General features: G+C 40.4%; 1 protein-coding gene and 1 long non-coding RNA gene across 4 annotated transcripts in view; both read right to left on the bottom strand.

Moving 5' to 3' along the window:
- The window catches only part of KCNQ5 (potassium voltage-gated channel subfamily Q member 5), a 626,701-nt gene that overhangs the window by 547,256 nt on the left and 54,449 nt on the right, over positions 1–24,996 (bottom strand). The gene's annotated exons all lie outside the window — the stretch shown is intronic.
- LOC133253677 (uncharacterized) lies at positions 3,880–23,052 on the bottom strand. Its single transcript, XR_009738372.1, has 2 exons — positions 21,177–23,052; positions 3,880–15,065 (listed from the first exon to the last, which is right to left on the bottom strand). It is a non-coding gene; the product is annotated as an uncharacterized LOC133253677 (long non-coding RNA).

Raw genomic sequence — 24,996 nt, 5'->3', positions numbered from 1 at the left:
ACTGCACTTTGAGTGGCATTCTATCAAATTTAATTTTGCAATGTTTAATGCTGCCTCATTTTACCAAAATTCCAAGGCAAATTGACCAAATATTTTATGCAATTAACATTTGTCAAATACTTACTGCCAAATAATTTCTGCAAATTTTAACACCCCATTTTAATAGTTTGCCATTCCTTTTTTAAACTTTCTCCATGATAATCCTTATTTTTTTAGTAGAACAGCAATATTAAAAAGGAATAAATTTTTTACCTTATTCTAGGCTTCTTATTTTGATCATTTATTTCAGGGAATTTGAGCCTGTCAACACTGTAACAATATAATAAATTAGCTCTCAAATTGAAATAATTAAGGCATAAAGTCTGACAGCTCTTTTTGTGTTAAGAATTAGAAATGATAATTGCTTTGAAAATACCCTCTTACTTTTTAAAGGGGCCATGGAATCATGCAGGAGGAGAAATTTAGTTTTACAAATTTTCATTTCTCTTATAGGCTGTGCTTTATCTAAAAAATACTCTGACATTAAAACCTGTAGGCATATTTTAAAGAACAGCTGCACAATTAAAAGCACTTCACCTTTTCAAACTGTACTTAATTTAAATACTCTTAGGAAAATACAAAGCCTTCAGAGGTATCTGAAGAAATACTGGTATTTCTATTAGTCTATGGAGGCAACTCTACCATCTATATCTTGGCCAAGTATGTCTGCCCTATACATACTTATCAAACACTGATAAAAGTGGTAAATAATTTCAATATGAAGACACAGGCAAGGTTAGCTTCTGTATTTAAACTTGACTAAAGACTGATGGACACACAGCAAATTCTAATGATCTAGGAGATGGCCTTACAACTTAACCAACAAAATCGAGGCGAACATTAGTTATTTAGGACACCCCAGGGTACAAGGATCAAGAAAGTCGCCACCTATGTGGTCAAGAAAACTGATGTGGATAGAGTTTAAATGGACTCAAAACAGAGAAAATTACATTGGGTAGAAGATGGCGCAAAAGCAGAAAGACAGAAAAGAGCAGAAATTACTGAAGAAACGCTGACCAATTCAGTTCATCTTGGAGCCGAGACAACAAGAAACAGTCAAATCAGAAATAACCTGAAACCACTCAGCTATTCTGTAGGCAGTGGAAACTTCTCTTTGTTTTTGAGCTGAGGGGCATAACAAAACTGTCAACTGTAACATTTTCCCTGTAAATAACTTTTGTATGTATTGCAATGGCGCTGTAATCATCTCTAGTGCAATAAACTTAACAGAGTAAAAGAAGAAAAAGGCAAAGAAACAGCATGCTTACACAGCATCACCAAATCAGAAGATCTGTAAAGGACTAGAGTCAGAAGTCCGGAGAAGGCAGTGGCAACCCACTCCAGTACTCTTGCCTGGAAACTCCCATGGACGGAGGAGCCTGGTAGGCTGCAGTCCATGGGGTCCCTAAGAGTCGGACATGGCGGGTGAGCGACTTCGCTTTCACTTTTCACTTTCATGCATTGGAGAAGGAAATGGCAACCCACTCCAGTGTTCTTGCCTGGAGAATCCCAGGGATGGGGGAGCCTGGTGGGCTGCTGTCTATGGGGTCACACAGGGTCGGACATGACTGAAGCGACTTAGCAGCAGCAGCAGCAGAGTCAAAAGTCAGAAACATAAAGATCAAATAACAGCTTTCCATGTTTATAAAGATTTTCAGATACAAAAATTATAATTCTGAGCAAAGAGGAAAAACATTTTATATGAATGTAACTTTTTCATCACTTGTAACAATTATTTTCAGAAAAACCAAGATTAACTTATTCAAAAGCAAGAATGAAATATATGAAAAATTTACACTTATATTTCCTTTTTATTAGGAAGCAACTGCTTAAATTATAAAGTTGCTATTGGTATATATGATTCTATATGTGATTTTATTTTTTGGAAATAATTAAATATATCATACTGAGCAAAGAAAGTCATTACTGCAGTTTCCTAAAATAATTGAGCATCTCTTAAAGACCCCTCTACAGGCTTCTCAATGGGTCATCTCTGAGAAATGAGAAACAGGGCGATTTATAAAGACATAGAAGAATATGCATATTGCCGATGTATTAAGACAAATAATGTCTTAAAATATTGTACTATATTGTACACTGTATTGTACACCTGAAACTAAAATCACATTGTATGTCAACTATACTCCAATCAAAAAACAAAACGAGAAAAAGACAAATAATAGATTTGCAATACTTCAGTTTGGACTTTATGGGTATTAGAAGACAATATCTTTGATTTTAATCATTCTACAAATATAACAAGAAATATTTTTTGGTAGATTTGTGTTGGCTACATTAAAAAAAGAATATAGGTACTAATCTTCCCCCTAAACTATAATATGATGAAAACATATCTAAAAATGTGACACTCCCTAGAATAGAAACTATTGAGAAAATTTTAAAAACACAACACCTTACATCATGTGCAGTTGTATGCAGAGAGAAGTAAGGTAGGATTCACTTATTTTCATCAGAATAGTATGGCTTGGCCACGTTTTGTAAGGCACACAAAAATGTGGTTTAAAATATTGGTATCTGAAAACAGCCATAATTAAACCATTTATTGGATTTGTCCTATTGTAAAACCTTACTTTAAGAGAAAATCTCTCAGAATGAGTAGTTTTACAACTTTCACAAGAACAGCAAATATATCAGATGTCCTGTTTCTGGGGAGCCACTTCCTTTGCAGGGCCCTGTACATTCTTGAAATGTAGCTGCAAATTAAAACACACATCACAAACAGAAATGGTTAATTGGGAAAAAAAAAGTGCTGCAAAACTATCAGAACCAATGATGAAACACTTTAAAACTCTGACACACATCCAAACCACCTAAACTTGCCAGTTTCTATACTGAACTGGCTTCCTTGCAGAAAATGAAGGCTGTGGACCTTGGTTCTGGCCAAGTGAAATATTTTCAAAGGAACGGTTTAACTAGATATTTTCGTCACTTCTGGTTTGGCTAGAGTAGTGTGACATTGTTCTCAGGGAGGCAGATTTACTAACATGACAAAACAACGCGGAGGGCGGGAAAGGGTCAAGGGCCTCCAAGCCTACATCTGGAGGAGGTGACTCTCTACAAAGGAAAAGAAAGAGTCAGGAAAAGAGAAGGATAAGAAGGGCAAGCCTGGGCAGAAGGGAGGATGGGCAGGGTAGACACAGCTCGCATTCGGAGTCACAGGTCTTGGCAGACAGAGGACGGAGGTGGTGGCTCCATGCGCAGGGAGTGTGGTCTGCGTGCATACTCATCAGTGCGTTTCTTCTGTCTGCTGGTCCTGGGGGTCAGGGTCAGGGTCAGGGTGGGGGTCATTGCAGGGCTCCAGCAGGGGGTGACAGCCCCAGATCTCACCCTAAGTAGACCATCGTGTGGCTGTGCGAGGGTCAAAGTGGAAGAGGAGCCATTCCCACCCGGAGACAGGCTGGGCAGGGTTGATCTGCATCAGGTCAGGGGTCACAAGGATACAGAGGAGGAGAAAGACTAGTAAGTACTAGTAAGACTAGTAAGACTAGTAGGGAGTCAAGACTGATTCTAAGGAGATGAAAAGGCTGAACACTTGGAACCACAATAAATAAGAAGAATGACTGTCTTTCGCTTGGATCTGCCAAAGTAAAGCTTTACACAGTGAAATCTTATTATAAAGTCATCATTTTTTTTTAAATTGCAATGAAGTCCTGACAATGGGAGGCTGTTTGTCCATCACTTCCATTGTTCTGCATGAAGAGGTGACTTGCTGGGGACATAGGACCATGACAGCCAAATTTACCTGATGCTGCACTCTGTCCTGAGACTGAGTCTTCAAGTATTTCCTGAGGGTAGAATAAAACAAAGGGAGCTTTTGTCCCCTGAAATTCAGAAAAGTACCTTTCTCTACGTCAACCATGGCTATTTTTTGCAACATTCCAAGAATTTAATTTTTTTTTAATCACTTGCAAAACTACCTGTGTTTAAACCCTGTTATGTACTCCTTAAAAAAAAAAAAGAAATCTGTATTTCCATAAGCCTGGCCAACCATTCAGGAATGCCCACCTTTATTTCCCTTGAGCCGTATGATCCGATGATTGCATTTGGCGTCTAAAGCAAAATTGTCCAAGCAGTGCTTCACATTGCTACATAGATTCTAGCATTTTATCTTCGCTCAACCCCACTCTCACCCTCATAATGTATCTTCATTGAAAAGGCATTAGTTTGTGAATATTGCCTTTTCTCTGGAAGAGTGTTCTTACAGATGAAGAAGAGCAGCCAAGGAAAAATACTGTATTTTCTTTTAATGAGTCTTTAATTGTAATGTTTTAAATTATTCTATAACATCTAATGTGGAAGGAATTTAACATAATTTAACAGTCTTAATACTGATATATAGTATATAACCCAGAGCTTATTGAGTATAACAAAAACCCAGTCCATAACACTCTTTTTTCCTTCCATACACAGAAACACAAAATAATTCTCAGCTACAGAATTTATAATACTATTTATAAAGCTGCTACATGTTAAATTAATTCTTGAATAGTATTTTATTTGCTGATATCACAATATTTGGTATTTGCTATTCAGAAATGAAAACAGAGGGGGCCTAATAGGATATTTTTTGAGTTTATACCAAGTGGAGTTTGTTTCAGAAGGTCTGAAGTTGGGGCTTTGTAAATTTTAGTTCTTTATTGCACTATTTTACTAAAATGAGTGAAATTACCTGGGACAAAACTGTGGTTCAGAACCACAGCATTAGGTATTGTCTTCTAAAAGTAGAAACTCTGACTAAATCTGACAAATAATTTTTTTAAAAATAAGAAAAACAAAAACTTGAACGAGAGAGAGGTGAATGGGTCTGAGCAGAGCAGGGACCGAGATGACGGTGACGAGGTTACTCAAGGCTGGGTTAGCTCCGGTGAATGCAGGGAAGGGGCTGGACTCTGAAACCACACAGAACTGCGCTTGTTTCTCAGCTTTGCCAGGTCCTTGTGTGAGTGACCAGAACATTCACAAGTGTCAATAATAATAACGCTTATTATGGCTGTTTTGGTTAGTGAAATAGCTGATTTTAGTATCTTACATTTATTGAAGGCTTACTCTACTATTTTAAGTGCTTTGTGTAGATGACCTTACTGAATTCTCAAACAAGCCCTTGAGATGAGTCTAGTTATTACCTCCATTTTACAGATGAATAAGCAGAATAGGGAATAATCAATAATGCATGAAAAGTCAGGGATGATGCACAGTTTTAAGTACAGTGCTCGAAACACAGATTCAAAAATGTCAACTATTTTGCTCAAGGAACTTAACCTAACAGTGTAGGTAACAAGGACCATTTCTGCATGAGAGTATTTAAGTCTACTCTATATTAAATTTTCAAATTAACCTAAGTCCAAATTAGTTATTTCATCTCTCAGCATAAACCAAGCTAAGTGGTTAAGAATGAAATTTATGTGGTTAAAGAATTCTTATATTAAATAAACCTTAAACTCATCAAATTGTAAATTCTCTAGGTTAATAGAACCATCATTTCTTTTTCAAGTGTAATAATTATCCAGCTCACCATGAAGTCAGGGGTTTGGCAATCCTCTAATGACCTTGATGATACAGGTAGCTAAGTAGGATAATTTAACTCTCAGAGTAAGAAAAAATATGACCTACATCATTAATTTTAGAGGTCAAGAGAAGAGTGCAGCTGTCACAGATAAAGGAAATGTTTCAATGCCTGTTTGGCCACTAGAGCAATGTGCAAATCTCTAAGCAACAGTTTGTCACCGTTTTCCCAATCTCATTTTCAGACATCATTAGCTGCAATCTGACACAGTCACCTGATAAATAATATTTCATACCACAAAGACCAAAAATGTTTCTCTTCCCAACTTCCTCTAAATTTTCCAATGCTGAAATGCATCTTGGATTACAGTTTTCTTTGCTGCCCTCACCTGCTTTCTTTGCATATAATTTAGAGAAAAATGTTCTTCCAGGAAAAAGCCTAGAATTTGTATTCCAAATTTCGGCAGCAGAAGCTGCTGAAATAAACACAGCCGTGACCTACCATGAGTTACACTGGATCCTCTGACTCCTCTACATGACCCTTGCTCTTCACCCCTGCATCCCACTAGCTCCCTTCTCATTTCGAATAGCACCCAGAGATGCATCGTTGCAAGAAGTAGGAAATGAGCGAATAGTTCGAGTGGCCGATAAAAACAACCATTCTTATAGAGTTGCTGAACCAATACTCTGAAATACTGTTTCACAAGGACAATGTCAATCAGTGGTCCTTGAGAGCAATAAAACTACAAACTAAAGCCTGCTTGACTTAATGATCACTTGATTTTGCATAATGGGTTAAAGAAAATATTCCATCAGCTTCACAGGGATGAAGATGACAAGACATGAAAACAAAGGATAAAACCATGATCAACTGCAACTCTGAGGCTTTGGAAAGGGCCGTGGAAACCCAGTTATTCTCCTGGTCAATGGACTTTATCACCATAGTTACTAATGCGTGCACTAAAGTGTCAATTATTGCTTAGGGCTAAAACTACTACCTACCAAACTATGGATGTGCCTTTCTTCCTTATGCAATAGATGTATTCCTGAAGCACTGAAAATAAGGTTAGTGTATGGAATTATATTCAAGATATCAGGAGTATCCCTATGCAAGGATATTTATAACTGTAAATCCTGGCATCCTTCTATTTTAAGCTTACGCTTTAATATGCCAGGTTTTCTTAAATCAGAGAACTGTAAATAACACTACTTTAAGGGACTGCTTTGGTTGTGATCCAGTAATAGCATTGAGTATACAGTATCCAGCACAGGAAGAGTATAAGAGTTGCCCCCCAGCACTGCAGAAAAGCACTGGACTAATCCTTGTATCTTCATTCTCTCCTCACTGAACATCATTACCAGCAAGAAACGGAGCATTTGAAGGTCACAGGTATTGCTAATCATGATGCCAATATTCAGGCCCCAGGTAGAGACATCCACACTGCCCCCAAGAGGCTGCCTGGGATACCAGAAGCCTGGGTCCCACCAACTGATGCCTGCAATATTGAGGACCAATTGTGAAATAACTGTGGTTTTGAGAAAGGTTGAAAGAAAAGCCTTAGAAACAGTGAATATAAATATCTCTCTGCAAATCAAACCTTAGGGCACTAGTTTTAATATCCCAGTTTATTAGCTCAGAATTCGGATTCCATATAAGCTGTTAAAAGATTGACCGCTTTGAACTATGTTAGGTGGGGTTCTGGCCATGGCGTGCAGTGTAAACATCAGTGATGCACGGTCAGTCCTGTAATTCTATAATGTGGATTTATTTCCTTGATAGTCATCAGGTTAGTTTCATTTTCCTGGAATCCTTCCTTCTTTCTTCCAAAGAAAAATTTTAACTCCATTAGGTCCCTTCTCTTGCCCCCTAGAAAATCCCTTTCTCAGAAAATCCTTTTGTCCATTACTAAGAGGGTCTCCAGGGGCTTCCCAAGTGGCTCAGTGATAACCAGCTTGCCAACGCAGGAGATGCAGGGCTGGATCCCTGGACTGGGAAGATACCCTGGAGGAAGAAATGGCAACCCACTCCAGTATTCTTGCCTGGAAAATTCCATGGACAGAGGAGCCAGATGGGCCACAGTCCAAGGGGTTGCAAAGAGTCAGATATGACTGAGCTTACATGCAACAGGGTCTTTTCCTAACAAATGAGACTTTATGAACTGAATCCAAATGGCCCTAAGGTTCAAATGACTTTCAGTGGCCAAATCTACTATAACTTTTGCAGTTTTCATCCTGCTGGACTCTTTGGTGGCATCTGGCATCCTCAGAGGCTCAGTCGTCCCAACCACACCTTTATTATCTCTAAGTCAGCAACCCTTCAAGTCAGCCTGTCTCCTGAAAACCCAAACTTGATACATTCCCCATCTTGTTACTAGAGTTATTCCTTTAAAAAATGATCACACTTCTTCTCTTGAAAGATGTGATGACTCCCCTGCCTGGTGGACAAAGTCCAAGTATCCCAGTCTGGCAGACAAAGCCTCTGCAGTGTGTCCTTATGTAACTTTCTAGTTTCAATCTTTACCGCTCCTCACCAGAAACCTTTCCCACACTGAAGCAGTGCTCCTTCATTCCTCTGCATCTTTGCTATACTGACCATATTTCTAGGACCAAGGCCATCAGGACATAAACAAGTTCTTACCCAGGTAAAAAGATTCATTCGAAATCAGGACTGTCTTAGAAAACAGAGGCTGTTCCTGGTGGTTCCTACAGAGCCCTTTCCCGTCTTCATTTGTTAGCTTAGAAAATGTCAGCAACATCCATGCTCACATAGAATGTATTTGCAGAGTGCTGGGTCAAGGAACTCAAATTCTAGACTCTCCTCTCGGGGAGGAAGAATCTTCCCTGGTTTCTTCTTTAACCAACAATTTGGTTCCAGAAGTGGAGAAGAAGGAGAGAGGTGGGCAGAGAAACAAATAGACCAGTTGGATGAGCCTTGATGATCAAGGAAGTGACCCTGCAGCAGGCAGATGCTCTCAAAGGTCCACGAGCTCAATGTGACTTAGTGAACAGTTCTTTTGAATCTTCTGCATTCTTACAGCATCTAGTTCATGCTTGATTATGGCTCACAGTATACTAATCTGGCATTTCTTGATTCTTTGTTATTTTCCTAGGCTTCTGAGACTCCTAGCGCAGAGCAGATGCCAATAAGGGAGTAACAAACTCACCCTTTGGGACTAGCAAGGCCTAGGATACAATGAAGAAGTGTCTTTAAGATTTTTTTTGCAATCATAGTAATGGTGATTATTCAAGCAACACAATCTGGCCAAAGAAATTATGAATGCTGCTATAAACACATCCCGTGAAGCCTTTCTCATTAAACCAGTGTGTTCGGGAAACAATTTTCCAAATAACATAAAGAACAGTGATGGTGCAGCTATTTGTGCTGGAAGACACAAAATTAAAAGTTGACAAATACCACCCGATGCGATTCCATCAGAAGCTCATTTGCATTTTTTAAAAAAACTCCGCTAAGAACCAATGACATACATTTATGTTACAAACAGAAGTCTTGATCCAGGAAAGGATGCAGATTTTCTGCTATGAGGGAGAGAATGCAGAGTGCCCAGGAGAGAGGACATCTGTCCAAAATGCCAGGCAGTGAACAAGAAAGCACTGATAGGATTTCTCTTTCTGATTTTCACAACTCTCAAATTCCTGATTATATTCTTTTCCTCATATTTCACATTTATGCGACTGCTTTCCCTGCAATTTGGTTCTTTATTTAGCTCACAAAGTAGGCTTTATACTAAGGAGGTAGAGTGTTCATCTTTTGGCGTCAGTACTCGTTGCCCTTAGCAACCTCACTTGAAAGGAAACCTTATTTTCATCTGGTGATGCAAAGTAAGACGGAAGGGTCAACTGCAGAGCAGTTGTGAAAGGCAGGTCTCAAGCTGGCAAATCGCTCAGCACAAGCCCCTCTTTCATTTGGATCATTCCAAAGACATTGGGAGTTTTGTTCACAAATATTTCATAAATCACAGGTTTTGGACATTGGCTTCTAAACAATACTTGCAAAAAGAGAACTATACAATCCAACTTAAAATCTCTTTATTGAAACTACAGAGAGAAACCCTATAATTGACACAAGTCTGAGGCAAACAGAGAGACAGGTAAAAGGAATAAATATTCAATTCAGATATAGTATGTCAAATTCTATGAATCTGTACTAATTTTTAATTCACTGATCTTTCTAAATTTGAGTTCAAGCTTCTAAGAACCTATGCGAAGAACCAAAGCCAATTTGCTGCCTGTTATTAGTTTAGATTTATAAAGTCAGTGATAGAACAGCTAATAATTTTGAATATTTTTGGGTCATTATCTGATATATGACAATTGTTAATCTATTTCTAAGGAAAAATAAGGGATAATGTAAATGTAATTTTCACTCTTTGAAGTCTACTCATGTATATAACTCATGTACAGTACTCTAAATGATACTTCATTATACTGTACATTGACATTTTCCTATGAGTCAAGATGTAAAGAACTGCAAAATAAAACTAACAATAGCAATAATAATAATACACTTCTACTATTGTGGCTTAAGACAGGGGTCCCCAGCCCCTGGGCCCTGGGCTGTTTCCTTCTATGACCTGTTAAGAACTGGGCCACACATACAGCAAGAGGTGAGCAGTCGTCTTCCACGAAATTGGTCCCTAATGCCACAAAGGTTGGGAACCACTGGCCTACGAAATCTAAGCTATCAGGCCGTTAGGCACTTTTGGCAACAGGGAGATGCCCTGTCATTGCTAACATCAACTTTTTACGTTATTTAAGTTGACCCAATGCAACTATGTATGACTAGCTATTTTACTTATGCTTTGTCCACAATCTCTGTCTGCAAGCCTAGTTCATGAAACACAGTTAAGCAGGAAGGTAAGGCAAGGAACAAACAGGAATTAAAGCACAGAGACTTGGAAGGAGGTCAAAATTTTAGAGAAGCAACTGCGAATAAGAGTATGATGAAACCATACGATTCCACATAAGAGTGTGGCTAGGTATGTCTGCGAAGCAAAAAGAGTCCATAAAAAAGCATGTTTTCCCACTTTTGCAAGATATTCCAGCTAAATTTTGAAATCCCATGTTACAAATTTAATCTTGTACTCTTTAACTCTTTAGTAACTCTTGAAATTAAAACCAAATCAGTTACTGAATCAGATACTGTCAGCTTCTGGGTTTGGCTGTGTTTCATTTTTCCTTCAGCACTGAAGTTGAACCAAAGACGGTTGTTTTCCAAACTATGTTTACCAAAGGGGGAAATGTGTGGGGAGGGATAAATTAGGACTTTGGGATTAACATATACACATTACTATATATAAAATAGACCATTAACAACGACCTACTGTAGAGCACAGGGAACTCTGCTCAATATTTTGTAATGACCTATATGGAAAAAGGATCTTAAAAAAATGGATATACATTGATGTATAACTGAATCACTTTGCTGTACACCTGAAGATAACATAAAATTGTAAATAAACTATACTTCAGTGTAAAATAAAATAATCCACAGAGAATAAAGCAGTAATCCTTGTGAAAAAAAATGGCTGTTTTCAACTAAAACAACTAAATATAATTAAACTACTTAAAAACTCTATGTAATATCATTGAACTGTAGTGCATTTCTTGTATGTAAACTTTACCTCAACATTAATTACAAAAAATAAATATAATAAGCAGAGATAAATAATTTGCTCAATACTTCATAAACATGGAGGGCTTCCCTGGTGGCTCAGTCAGTAAAGATTCTGCTTGCAGGGCAGGAGATCCGGGTTCGACCCCTGGGTTGGGAAGATCCTCTGGGAAAGGAAATGGCGACCCACTCCAGTATTCTTGCCTACATGAATATATACAGAGTCTTTGCATTCTTATTTGAACACAACTCAGCTGCTGTAAAGTCAGCACCTCTGAAGCTTCTCTCTCCGATGAGACTGGAATCCCGAGGTATGGACCCGTCCCAGAGCGTTTGACTCTGCTGTCAAAGATGCTGCTCTGGAACCGTCACCCACTGGGATGCTGCCATCTTTCTGAGTGGATGCTCAGAGCTTGCACCTGGCCTCCCTTGGAACAAACCATTACAGCTGTGAGAGGCCAGGACAAGCTTAGGGATGCCCCCTGAGACTGAAGACCAACTCTTTCTGCTGTTCCACTTTTCCTGCGTGAAGGCCGACTCCATTTCCAGTGGAGTGGACTTGAGGGGGCACTGCCTCCCTGTCTCGGGCCGACTCATTCTGCTACAACCACTGACATCAGAGAGCACCACACATCTGCAGGGTTTCTATCCCAACCAGAGGGCTCCAGGGGCCATCTCTAGCCTTCAAACCTCAGAATTAACTGTTGACAGACCATTAGTAAATTAAGTTCTGGCTTCAAGAAGCTTGAATGAGCGAAAGATGTATAATGACTTAATGAGACATTTTTAACAGTCAAACCCTTCAATTATTTTTATTGCTATAAGGTTTCTCTCACTCTAAAGAACAGTTTTCACTTTATGGGTGCCCTATTTTGACATGAAATATTTCTGGAGGTGATAGTATTCAGTAACCTTATATTTTTGGCAACTCAAGGACAATGAGAAGATATGCCAAGAGATTAACATTTTTAAAAGCTCACTTTTTTCAATCATAGAATTTTTTCATTGCTGTATACCACTGAAGCAACAGATGGATAACTATCATAAAATGTAAATATTTTAATAGATAAATATGATGCAATTTTAATAGTGTTTGAACAATGACACTAAGCGTATTCTGAAAAACTCTTGTATTTTACTTGTTGCATACGATTATATCTCACCTATTCCAGATAACTTATCCAGAAACTTCAAGTGTATTGAATGTTGCTGAAAATCAATCATAATTTTAAAAGATCTAATGACAGGGATTATAGATCTACTTAGATTTACTAGAGGTAAAATAAGACTGTATTCTGTTACAAATTTGTTAACAAGAAAAGGAACATAATGTGGAAAAAACTTTTAAGGGACATGTTTTCAGTAAAAGAAGGTGTGAAAAATGAAAAACTACTGAAATAAGTGAGCTATGTATGATCAGGAGCATCCCTGGTAGCTCAGCTGGTGAAGAATCCCCCTGCAATGCAGGAGACCCTGGCTCAATTCTTGGGTCGGGAAGACCCCTGGAGGAGGGCAGGGCAACCCACTCCAGTATTCTTGTCTGGAGAATTCCCATGGACAGAGGAGCCTGGCAGGCTACAGTCCATGGGGTCGCAAAGAGTCAGACATGACCGAGCGACTAAGCACAATAACAGGGAAAATTGATGACATGTGATCTGACACTATGACCCTCTTACATTTAATTGTGGGAAAGACTTCACACTGTCACAGGGATCTTGTCACTTCTTTCAAGTGTTACTCTGCCAGTATCTTTATCTGTGCTCCCAGGCCAGACATGGTACAAAGAACAAATGATGAAGTATAGACAGAAAGAAATGCTGGAGTAAACCCTCAGGACCCAGTCTGGACTTGGACAATGGAGATGACAGAAAACTCTTAAGAGAGTCACCTTCATGGCCCAAGTTACCCGGGAGGTCTTGAATGACCCAAGGAAGGTTCTGTGCTCTGCAAAATAGTTCTTATGTATTTATTTTGACTGTATTAGGTCCTCATTGCAATGCATGGACTTTCTCTAGTTGCTGTGAGTGGGGGCTTCTCTTCATTGGGGTGCTCAGGCTTCTCAATGTGGTGGCTTCTCTTTGTTGCAGAGCACCAGCTCTACAGTGCTGGCTCCGGAGTTGTAGCACACAGGGTTAGCTGCCCTGCGGCACGTGGAACCTTCCTGGAGCAGGGATTGAACCCACGTCCCTTGCGCTGGCAGGCGGATTCTTAACCACTGGACCACCAGGAAGTCCCTAAAAGACATTCTTGATGTTATTTCTGAAACTTTTTCTCTTGCCCCATTTTCTTTTTCATGCTGGGTGTTTATTTGGTTTGGGCCTGATGTATAAACAATCAGAATGGAGGAGGGACAAAGTCTATGCCAAGAAATGCAGCCCAAAGGGAAATGTTTTTAAAGCGCCATGTGGAGGAGGAACAGTGCAGTGTCTGGGCTCTGATAATAATGCCCTACGGCTGTGTATGGGGCAGAGGCTGGTCTGTATAAGGCAGGGATGAAAGTTTTTGGAAACTTTCACTATCTGTCAGAGTGGACAGAGTTTACCAGGAACACAGTTAAGTAACACCTTGGGAAGGAACCTAAATGCTTGGTCACTGCAGCCTCTCGCTCCACGGAGTGCAGGAATGGGTGAGAGGATAGGGTATCCTCTGTCAGGGACTGCAGGTGTCGGGGGCGGGGTAGGGGGGAGCATGTAGTCTCTGCTGGTGCAAAACAGGAGTTCCTGTACCTGACAGAGCAGAGAGCCTGAGAGGTCACATGCGATGACCCTGGTCCGGAACAGGCTAGGGGGTGGCGGCTGGGAGAACCAGTGGGCAGAGAAGACTTACAGGAGATGACGTCAGAAGCCTTTGTGTTGATATCCACTGTACAGGTCGCTATAAACGCCCTAAGCCTCAGTTTCAGTATCAGTAAAATAAAAGTGCTAAAAGCTGCCCTACAGGTAAGGTTTCCTCTGAGGACTTATGTGGACATGTTAAAAAAAGAGAGAGAGAGAGAGAATTGTTAAGAACAATGACAAACCTGAGTTCCAGGCAATGTAAATCTGTACATTTTAACATGATCACTCAGCTCATCATGACTGTCACTTAACTGATGAGCAGCTACACAAACTGGAGACAGTTCAAAGACACCCAAGCCCTGTTAAGATGATCCAGGTGACAGGAAAGTGGGGTGTGTCTCACTGGAAGCTTGAGTCAAGGTTCCCCTGGAGCCCAGACTCCAGCAGTGGATTGGGTGTATGGGGGTGTCTCCTCCTCTAATCACAGGTCTCTCATGATGGGGTTTTGCTGAGCACCCAAAGGTCTGAAGGGGAAGGCTTGGCTTCCCAGCTCAGGCCCTTCAGCGTGAGGGCTGGTTTCAGCTCTTACCATCTGTGTGACCGCTAATTGCTCTTAATATCCCTGCTTATGGAGCAGTGATAAAGACGCCCTGCAGAGCTGGTTGTAGAATGGAAAACAAATCAAATCAAACTTGGAGAAGCAAGCCTTTTCCATCTGCTGCATCAGGTCCAGGTGGACACTCTGAGGTCTGCAGTCAGGTGTGATTGGGGACAGAGCAGTCCCTGGTGGGGGTTCACACTTGGTGGGGACGCAGGTAGACGTGGGGCAGCCGTCAGCTCCTTCTGTCTGGACAGAAGCTGGGGCGTGGCCTCTTGCTTCCCCTCCTTTCTCTTTGGCGAGTGTGAGACATTAGCCGAGGTATCTTCCCCACAAAGTCCTTTTGCCCTTTCCACCTTGGTATTCCACAAATTAAAGAATCACCGGAGCTCAGAAGCACTTCCCACTCCATCTCCTTCCTTATAGCAAAGTCAGAGGTACCAGGGGTCATTCACTCTCCGTGGGAATCAGTTCAAACAGCTTATCTTCTTGGTTCCTTAAAGAGACAGACAATTTAATAAAAAAGGTAAAGCGGGAGGAGTGTATGGGCAGTACTTTGGGGGCTGGGGCACTGAGGGGGCAAGGGATGAGGGAGGGACTGTCACAGCAAAGAGTGGCGAGGGCTTCTTAAGGAAGGTGAGTGGATGGAAGAAACCAAGAGGATTGGGGGTTGGGGTCAAAAGGAGAAGAATCCATGTACTGGTTTGTAAACCAGAAATAATCAGATAATCAGAGCAGAGCTAGAAAGTTTTGACCATGATGTCCTCTGGGCGCAATCGCCCAGCAAGCCCTCATGCCTGCTTCTCACCCTTCATGCTGGGGTTTCCCAAATACGCAGGACCCGTGTGTTCTCTGAGAGCCCTAATAACCACACAGGGCACTCCGCATGCATTGTGGACTACAGAAGCAAGTAACGAGATGAGCAAAGCTTCACCACCACTCCACGTTTTTTTACTCAATCTCTTTGGTACACAATTAGTAAGAGTATTTTTAGAAGCTTGTGATTTGCAGTAAGTAATTGTAGCCTAGAACTCTTTCTTCTATTGCCACTTGCTAAGCACCCACTTAAAGTATCAGATCACGAAACTCACATAAATTGAAATTTATGTTTCCTTTTGGGTTATCTGGGAAAAATCCAACAAAGACAATGAGGGAAACATAATGCTAATTTCTACTCTTGGTTTCATAATACTACATTGATTATTTTCAGGCTTAATTTGGTGCACAAAAATTAATAGAGGTATTTCCTCTTATATTTGAGTTAATGTGGATTTTTTGCGGGGTGTGGTTTACAACCAATGATTTTATACTATCAAATGTCAGGCAAAGGAAGGAAAAACAAAACTAATTTGTGAAGCTATTTTCATAAGAAAACAAATTCTCCTGTTCTCTTTTGCCTAAATAATGGAAGTCAGGGTTTTTCTTTCTAAAGGTATATTCTTTTCATAAGCAAAGGCAAGAATGGTATTGTCCTCCAGTTGCAAATTAGCATGGATTGCGTTCTTGCTCCTAATCTTCAGATTTTTAGTATGAAAAATATGTATGACCCAAACATACATCAGTTAACTAACAGATCAATAAAATATCTATCCATACAGTGGAATATTATTTGGCAACAAAAAGGAATCACGTAAACACTAATCATGCTGCTCCACAGGTGGACCTTGAAGACAGTATGTCAAGTAAAGAAGCCAGACCCAAAAGGCCACATATTACATTATTCCATTTATCGTGTTAATAAATGGCCATTACAGGCAAATCCCTACAGAGAGAAACTAGATTAGAGGTGGCCTAAGGCAGCAGTGGTGGTGGGAGGGGTGGGGAGCGACTGCAAATGTGTATGAGGTTTCCTTTTGGGATGAAAAGAATGTTATGGATTTACATAGTGATGATGGTTGTACAACTCTGTGCATATGCTAAAAACCACTGAATTTTATACTTTAAAGGGATGAACTGTGTGGGTATGTGAATTATATCTCAATACCCTACATGGAACATTCTTGCCTGTCATCGTCATGATATTCCAAAACAAATATTCACTGCAAGCTTACCTTGTGGGGTTCAGTGAATTCTGGAGTGAGACTGCATTAGAAAAACAAGTTTTGAAATCCTTGTATATAAATCTCAAGTTGCTTTCTATAGTTTTATCAACAAAATTTCCTGCCAATTTTGAAGAAAATTGCCTGGGGTGATTCTCTCCTTTTATTGGCCTTTTTCATAGGATAAAAGAAGGGCTTTGCATTTCTTTTTTGTTTTTGGAATGAAGTGGAATAAAGATGGAATTAAGTATTATATTGTGTCACTTCCTGAAAGCAGTCGAAGATCAAATGTGGAACATACCCAAAATGGGAGAAAAATAATTACTTAATAGCACACATCAATAAAAAAAAGACCTTGCAAATTAATAGTTGTTCCAAAGACATCCTAACACTTACTGTAGCATCACACACACATGCTAAGAAAATGCCAAGTTTTATTTCGGTCTTCTAGCAAATTAATGCAATGAAGTTTTCCAGATAAATAATAAGAATAATGTAATTTTTATTAAAAATATACACACACATTATAAACAGTGTCGCTTTTTTCTTTCTTTTCTTTTTATTGAAGTGTAGTTGGTTTACAATGCTGTATTAATTCCTGCTGTATAGCAAAGTGACTCAATTATACATATATTAATATATGCATTGTTTATTTTTATATTATTTTCCATTATGGTATATCTCAGTATACTGAACATAGTTCCCCGTGCTGTACGTAGGACTTCGTTGTTTACCCACTCTATATATAAAAGTTTGCATCTGCTATTCCCAACCTCCCACTCCTTCCCTCCCCCACTTTTTTATTTCTTAATGCATTTGGGGATGTGATTAATACAAGATTTTATGTATAATGTGCAGCAATGTGGCTTTAGGAGCACAGCCCTGGGGTCAGGCTGATTTGAATCCTGATGCCCCCACTAATGCCCTTGAGAAAGTATCTTAATTTCTCTAGTTCTCAATTTCTCCATCCGTGAAATGAGGATGAGGATACAGGGTTGAGAAAATTCAGTATGATGGTACTTTTATAGCACTTAACACGGTGCTCTTTTGGGGCTGAGTTACTGGTGTTATCATCATCTTTATATTTTTCTTGCCATTGCTTAATGCCCTTTTATAGGGTCATTTCTCATTCCAGTGACTTTTCTGATAGAATCCACAGATTTCAGCCAGAGAAGCAATGACACAGACCAATTCAATCCCATAGGGAGACACTTTCTTCTGTTTTTCTCAAAAATTCAAATTGTAATTCCAAGAAACCACTGATCCTTTTTGCTAATAGGCCTCAAACCACAATTTCATCAAGTCTTTTTTTTTCCATAAACAAAGCCAAACATAATATCTGGTTCATCTGATTACACACAGAGGAGCTGCTATCTGAGTACTGCCCTATCACAGACGATAATGGCAGTCATTACTAACCACCCGGAACAACATCACCTAAAGAAGACATGTGGTCTCCATCAACATAATGAAAAATGAAAAGGACAAAGCAAGGCTACCCCTCCCACTTCATGTGTTCATGTCTGAGGAACAGTTCAGTAGCGTTACAGCAAGTCAACAAGTTGCTCCAAGGCACTCACTGTGTTTTGCACATGATGGATGTCCAGGATAAATGTGGTCTTCACTTGAGTTCCCTAGTTATTGTGCCAGGTGTCATAGATACAACCTATGGTTAAAAGCTGGTCCCTTCCCTAAACCTTACTCTGAAATGCACCATCTTCAGAGCAAAGCCATTGGAAAGTGCTTCAAAGACAAGATAAGGTTTAGTCCAGGGAAAACAACTTCAGTAAAATGTTCCTGCCAGATACATTTTATTCTCTGTGACATCACAAATGGATCACATTCCAAGATAAATTTAAGTAGTTTAGAAAGTTTGTGGTGTGCCAAATAGCTAGGAATCTTTACTACAAGATGCCTCCCTGTTGAAAAAATTATTTTATGCTATCCTAACATCCCCATTCCTGAGGTTCCCCATTTCTCTGGGAACCATCCCACCTGCTCCATCCCTGGAGCTCCTCTCTTCAGGTGATCTTAAACCTAAGGCTGGTGCTGGTGTTTCTGGAGGGCAGAGCCTGGAAGGGCTGGCATGCAAGTTGGCTGCTGATGGGCCCAAAGTGAGCAACCCCCCAGCCTGTCACATGCCACAGCTTGGGAGTGGGGCCATGGAGACTTCAGAGACTAGTGTGACGGGTGTGCATCTGACCCCATGAACCAGGTTTTGGGTGAGCAGTTGTTAGGAGACAAAAGGAACTGAGACTACAATACTGAACTAATTTGATTTAGAAGCTGAAGGAGATAAGCCTTAAACATTTCAGAGCTTGTTGTGGAAACAGACACACACACACACACACACACGTGTCCACACATAGACACATACACAAATCAAAGCAAAAACAAAGCTGACAACAGAAAATACTAACCAAAAAGCAATTGTACCCAAGACCTAACTACACTCTGGTATCCAAAAAATTGCTTTGGATTTAGGTCAACAAGATCTCCTAACATGCAGTTCTATGTATTCTATACCAGGCTTTTGAATGAAAACAAAGCGAAAGATTTGGACACATCAATTTCATCTCCAAATAAAAAAGAGGATTCGAAAACCAGAATTTGATGACCAATCAGGATAAAGTCAGATAAAGTCAGGATAAAGAAAGATTTTACCAAGATTTTAAAGAAAATGTCAAATTTATGGGAAGAAACAAAAACAAGATACTAAAGAAAAGATGAGTGATAGAATTTTCTAAAAAAGTCATGCTGGCTCATTAATGGCAGAACTGCAGTAGGAAAAAAAATAGTAACATTTATTTCTAATGATCAGAGTCTTATTTTCTATCATGTCCAAACAGAAATCCTTATATTCTGTTCTAATCTAAAATCTTACTCCAGAAATTCACTTTGCAAACTAGGGATATGGCTACCCTGGAGACTATATGTGTACTTAGCTGCTCAGGTGTGTCCGACTTTACGATCCCATGGATGTAGCTCACCTGGATTCTCTGTCCATGGGATTTCTTAGGCAAGAATATTGGAGTGGGTAGCCATTCCCTTCCTCAAGGGACCTTCCCAATCCAGGGATCCAACCTGGGTCTCCTGCATTGCAGGTGGATTCTTTACTATATGAGCCACCAGGGAAGCCCATATTATACTATATACTATACTATATATATATATATATATATATATAGTTTATGTACTATATATATATATATATATATACACACATATATAAAATACTATATAATATACTAGAGAGTGTATTAAAAGGCAGAGGCATCAATTTGCTGACAAAGGCCTGTATGGTCAAAACTATGCTTTTTTCCCCACATCCTACACGTCCTGTAGGATGTGAAAGTTGGACCATAAAGAAGGCTGAGTGCTGAAGAGCTGATGCTTTTGAACTGTGGTGTTGGAGAAGAATTTTGAGAGTCCCTTGGACTGCAAGGAGATCAAACCAGTTAATCCTAAAGGAAATCAATGCTCAGTGTTCACTGGAAGGACTAACGCTGAAGCTGAAGCTCCAATACTTTGGCCACCTGAGGCAAAATGCGGACTCACTGGAAAAGACTGATCTGGGGAAACAGTCAAGACAGGAGGAGAAGTGGGTAACAGGGGATAAGATAGTTGGATGGCTGCTGCTGTATCGCTTTAGTCCTGTCCGACTCTGTGCGACCCCATAGACGGCAGCCCATCAGGCTTCCCGTCCCTGGGATTCTCCAGGCAAGAACACTGGAGTGGGTTGCCATTTCCTTCTCCAATGCATGAAAGTGAAAACTCAAAGTGAAGTCGCTCAGTCGTGTCCGACTCTAGGGACCCCATGGACTGTAGCCTACCAGGCTCCTCCGTCCATGGGATTTTCCAGGCAAAAGTACTGGAGTGGGGTGCCATTGCCTTCTCCGAGTTGGATGGCATCACCCACTAAATGGACATGAGTTTGAGCAAACTCCAGGAGACAGTGAAGGACAGGGGGTGCTGCAGTCTGTGGGGTCACAAAGAGTCAGACAGGGCAGAGCGACTGAACAACAACAATGGCTACCCACCTGCTTCTTGGACTTGGCAGAAAACAGAACTATGCTGTTTCTCCTACGTCATCTATGACTCCACACTGACTCAGTAAAATTGAGTTTATGATACAGTGAAATATTTTATAATGGGGCCTTTATTCCATTACTTCATGGGGAAAAAAAACACAACAATATTTCAACAATCCAGGAAAAAAGAGCAACACTTTTCCATGTTTTGGATGTAGTGCATCCTCACACTCGTCTCCTATTCCTAGTTCATATGCTCAGAGATGTCTTTGTGCTCAAGAGAAAGGCAGGGAGTAACTAACCCCTTCCCTGAAAACTAAATGGGATGGACTAACTCAAGGCAGGTTACTCAGCTCCCATGAGTAACCCCCAAAGTCAGAAGATCTTTGTACGAGGTAGTAAAATCACATCTATCAGAGCAGCTGCAGGGACAAGAAGCTCTGAATTTATGTAAACCATTATATAAGGAGCAACGCAATTTCAAAATCAGTAAGAGGTTCAGAAATGGATATATTTTAAAAACAAAGGAAAGATTACCTGAGTAGACTAAGTTAGACTGTCCAGTGATTCACTCCCTCAATTCCAAAGTGGATCGATTCTTCAAAGCCACGGATCTCATCTCATAAAATCACCACCCTAAAAATTGACAGTATGAGGCAACAGGAATATAAAACCCTACGGCTTAGTTTAAAAGAATCTACGATGGAACACAGGACATAAATTCCACAAAGGCAGAGTGTCACAGGGGGTCATTCTGGAAATGTGTGTCACAGACCTTCAGAAACTGCCAGGAAAGTTCAGTCGTTACCTCACTGGCAAGTCTCACCACCGTCCAGTCGCTCCGTCTGAACTGCTGATGGTCGGCGTCAGAACTGCTGCCTGTCTGTGTGGGAGACAAGGCTGGAGGACCAAGAGCAGGGCGTGAGGGCCTGAACCAGGGCTGAATCAGTGGCCCACAGGCCAGGCTGACTTTCCACAGCACAGGAGAAGACACGGAGTTTTAACCTAAATAATACTCCAACTCTAGGATAAATCCACAGAACTTAGAGCTCTTTCTCCAATTCTCCCTGAGAATACAACTTTTAAGTGCACCAGATGATAATTTAATCATTTGTTGCAATGTCCTTGGATAGGAAGTATAATTAACTTGAAAATTTAACAGATTTAAGTTCCTAGCCAAGCTTTGTGTGTCCTTAGCAGTCTTTTGGATATTTATTGCTAAAAATCAAGGGGTTCTCAGGCACCAATATATAATGACTTCTGGGAAATATAAACAGAGAAAGAGGTTTGGGTTGTTGTCCCAGAAAGATCTGAGCAAAGCAAAAAATTACTACTGCATTTTTTTTTTTTAAGAATTAAACTATAGTACCTTTCATAGCAAAAGATATAAAGTACACCACAGAAAATAACTTTCTTCAAAATAGTCTGTATGTAACATCACTGTATGTAAAACTTGAGGTAACACCTGTCCAATTATGGTCACACATATATTTACTCACTGATCAATAAAACACACAGAGTGATACTTCAAAGCAGAGAACTAGAAACAGTTGACAGCAAAGCCTTACTTAGGTTGTCAAAGGACGATTGGCCACACCTACTCCCTACCTTTTTAAGGATCTATGTTTAGCATCTCTTGAATCTATCCTCCAACCCAACCGATTAAAAAATGTATCTCTAATTATTATCAAGGCCTTGGGAAGGTAGAAAATAATCTCTTCTAAATAGCAAAAGAGAACACTGGAGATGACAGATAGATAGTAGACTGATACTAAAATATAAATCGATAAAGATAAGGATGTAAATATAGATATAAATAGATCGAACCCGGGTCTCCTGCATTGTAGACAGACACTTTACCGTCTGAGCCACCAGGGAAGTCCTTATAAATAGATAGATGTCTGTAAATAAGTAGAGATAGATGTAAATAGTTACATAAATGTTATGCTGTGCTAGGTCGCTCAGTTGTGTCTGACTCTTTGCACCCCATGGACTGTAGCCTGCCAGGCTCCTCTGTCCATGGGGATTCTCCAGGCAAGAATACTGGAGTTGGTTGCCAGGCCGTTCTCCAGGGGATCTTCCCAACCCAGGGATTGAACACAGGTCTCTGGTATTGCAGGCAGATTCTTTACCAGCGGAGCTACAAGGGCAGCCCAGTTACATAAATAGACAGATAGTAAATACAGCTAGCTAGCTAGACACATAGATAGATTTTCCTTTCCTTGTTTCTAAAAAGAATCTGAGGGACACTTACTATTAATTGCATCATTTCAATGCTCAAATCTTCAAGGACAGCTTATAAGAATGCGGCTTCTGTGGTGGCTCAGAAGGTAAAGAATCTGCCTGCAATGTAGGCGACCTGGTTCAATCCCTGGGTCAGGAAGGTTCCCCTGGAGAAGGGAATGGCTCCTCACTCAAGTTGTTTTGCCTGGAGAATCCCATGGACAGAGAAGCCTGTTGGGCTACAGTCCATGGGTCACAAAGAGTCGGACAAGACAGAGCGACTAACGCTTTCATTTTTCATTGGAATACAATTAACAATTTGTCAATCCCTGTCATGTAAACATATTGTAGGACGACTGGTCCAAGTTCTAGAAATAAAAAGCTGAGTCATGTTAAGCTCTTCCTAGAGTTGAAGTGGAGAACTGGCTTATGACCATCTGGTTGGCTTTCATACAGATGAAAATGCTTTGTCCCGGCTTCTGCTGTCCAGAAAACAACATCCAGTGGCTACTCTGGCAGCCCTTTCAAATTACTGCTCCACCAAAGGAAAGGAATCAGAAAGCTGAACATCTGGAGGACGTACTTATCCAGCTCAACTACTTTCAAAGGTAGGAGATAAAAGCTGGCAATGCTGATTTCCATAGTCTAAAGAGATAGCTGCGTGTGGCCTACAAAAGTCTCCCTCCTCGCCCTTGGCCTCCTCCCTCCTTCCCTCCCCTCTGCTCCTCCAGGCTGGACCCTCACCTGCCTTCACCCCGTCCCCCCCCTCACCCCTTTCCTCACTTCCTACTCCATCCTCTTTCCTTGTCTTCTCCCCCAACCTAACCACTTCAAATGAATACAACCTTGGAAATAAGTAGGCTTTACCACTGACTGTAATCATTGAGCACATTCTTTCCAACATTTTAAAAGAAAAATGGAACACTTGACTCTTGAAGGAGAGGAATACGCTTGCTGGGTTGTGTATTCTGTGTGACCTTCCATGCTGGTTTGCTTTTCTGTAGGTCAACAGTCTTCACCAGGACAATCAGAAGGCCTCTTGCTCACAAACCTAGTGCTGGAGATTCACAGAGAGGCACAGAACCCCAAGCCCAGAGGGAGCCCCGGGTCTGGGGAGCCAGGTCCCTGACTCCAGGGCGAGGTCGAGGGTCCCCAGCCAGGGGAGCAGCTGCCACAAGTGGGGTCCGCAGCCTCCCAGAGGGAAGTCAGTTCTACTTGGCAGCGACTCTCACTGCGGCAACACTGTCTCCTTTAATCTGCCTCACTAACTCACACCCAGCTTCCCCATTCTGCTCATCATTACCCACGCTCTGGAGGAGTTTTCAAGGTAGCTTGGAGACAAGGACTGGATTATCCACTTGCTTCTCCTTCCTGCACAGTATCTACAAATCACTGCACCTTTTCACAAGTGCTTTTCCTTACTTCTATGACTTTTTTAATGGTAATACTGATATCAATTCCTAAGACTTTCACTATCAGCCTTAATTATGAAACATAAAAGTGATAAATATTAGAGAATAATCACCCTTACAGAAGTGAAATAGTGAGGGGAATAAATGTAGTGCTTACAAAGTCCTTTTTCGGCCAAATTCTTCCAGCTCTGACAGACGACTACTGTTCTTCTCAGATGAGGAAACTGAAGCCCCAGGTGGCCGTCAGATGGTTGACTGTGCAGCCATGCAGTGCCAAAGACTGACCTAGGATGCGGGGCTTCTGACACAAGCCTCTTATACTTTTTATTTCTAAAGATGCTAGGCTGCTTATTCGCAACAAAACCTGTGACACATTCATAGGAAATCTTTTGTCTATCTTCTGTTAAAAAAAATTACTATATATGTGTATATACATATGCTAACACTTTTTAGAATGTATATACCTATGTATATCTCTATCTATATATTTATATTATCACCACAAAGAAATATTTCCTGCTAAGGATCTGCATGCTTATGTGCTCTGCCATCATGAACTGGATTGTAAGGAAGCTGGTTGTCATGGTTACTTTGATAATCCTAATATACTTTGCTATGTATTAAGGGGAAAATACTATATATTGTATAAAATTGATGCTATTTCTTGAGTAAATAATATTAAAAAATTTAAACCCAAGAGGCAGCCAAGTTTAAAGTGATGA

Source organism: Bos javanicus, chromosome 9, assembly GCF_032452875.1.
Source record: "Bos javanicus breed banteng chromosome 9, ARS-OSU_banteng_1.0, whole genome shotgun sequence".
Lineage (NCBI taxonomy): Eukaryota > Metazoa > Chordata > Mammalia > Artiodactyla > Bovidae > Bos > Bos javanicus.
This window is presented reverse-complemented; position numbering and strand designations above follow the sequence as displayed.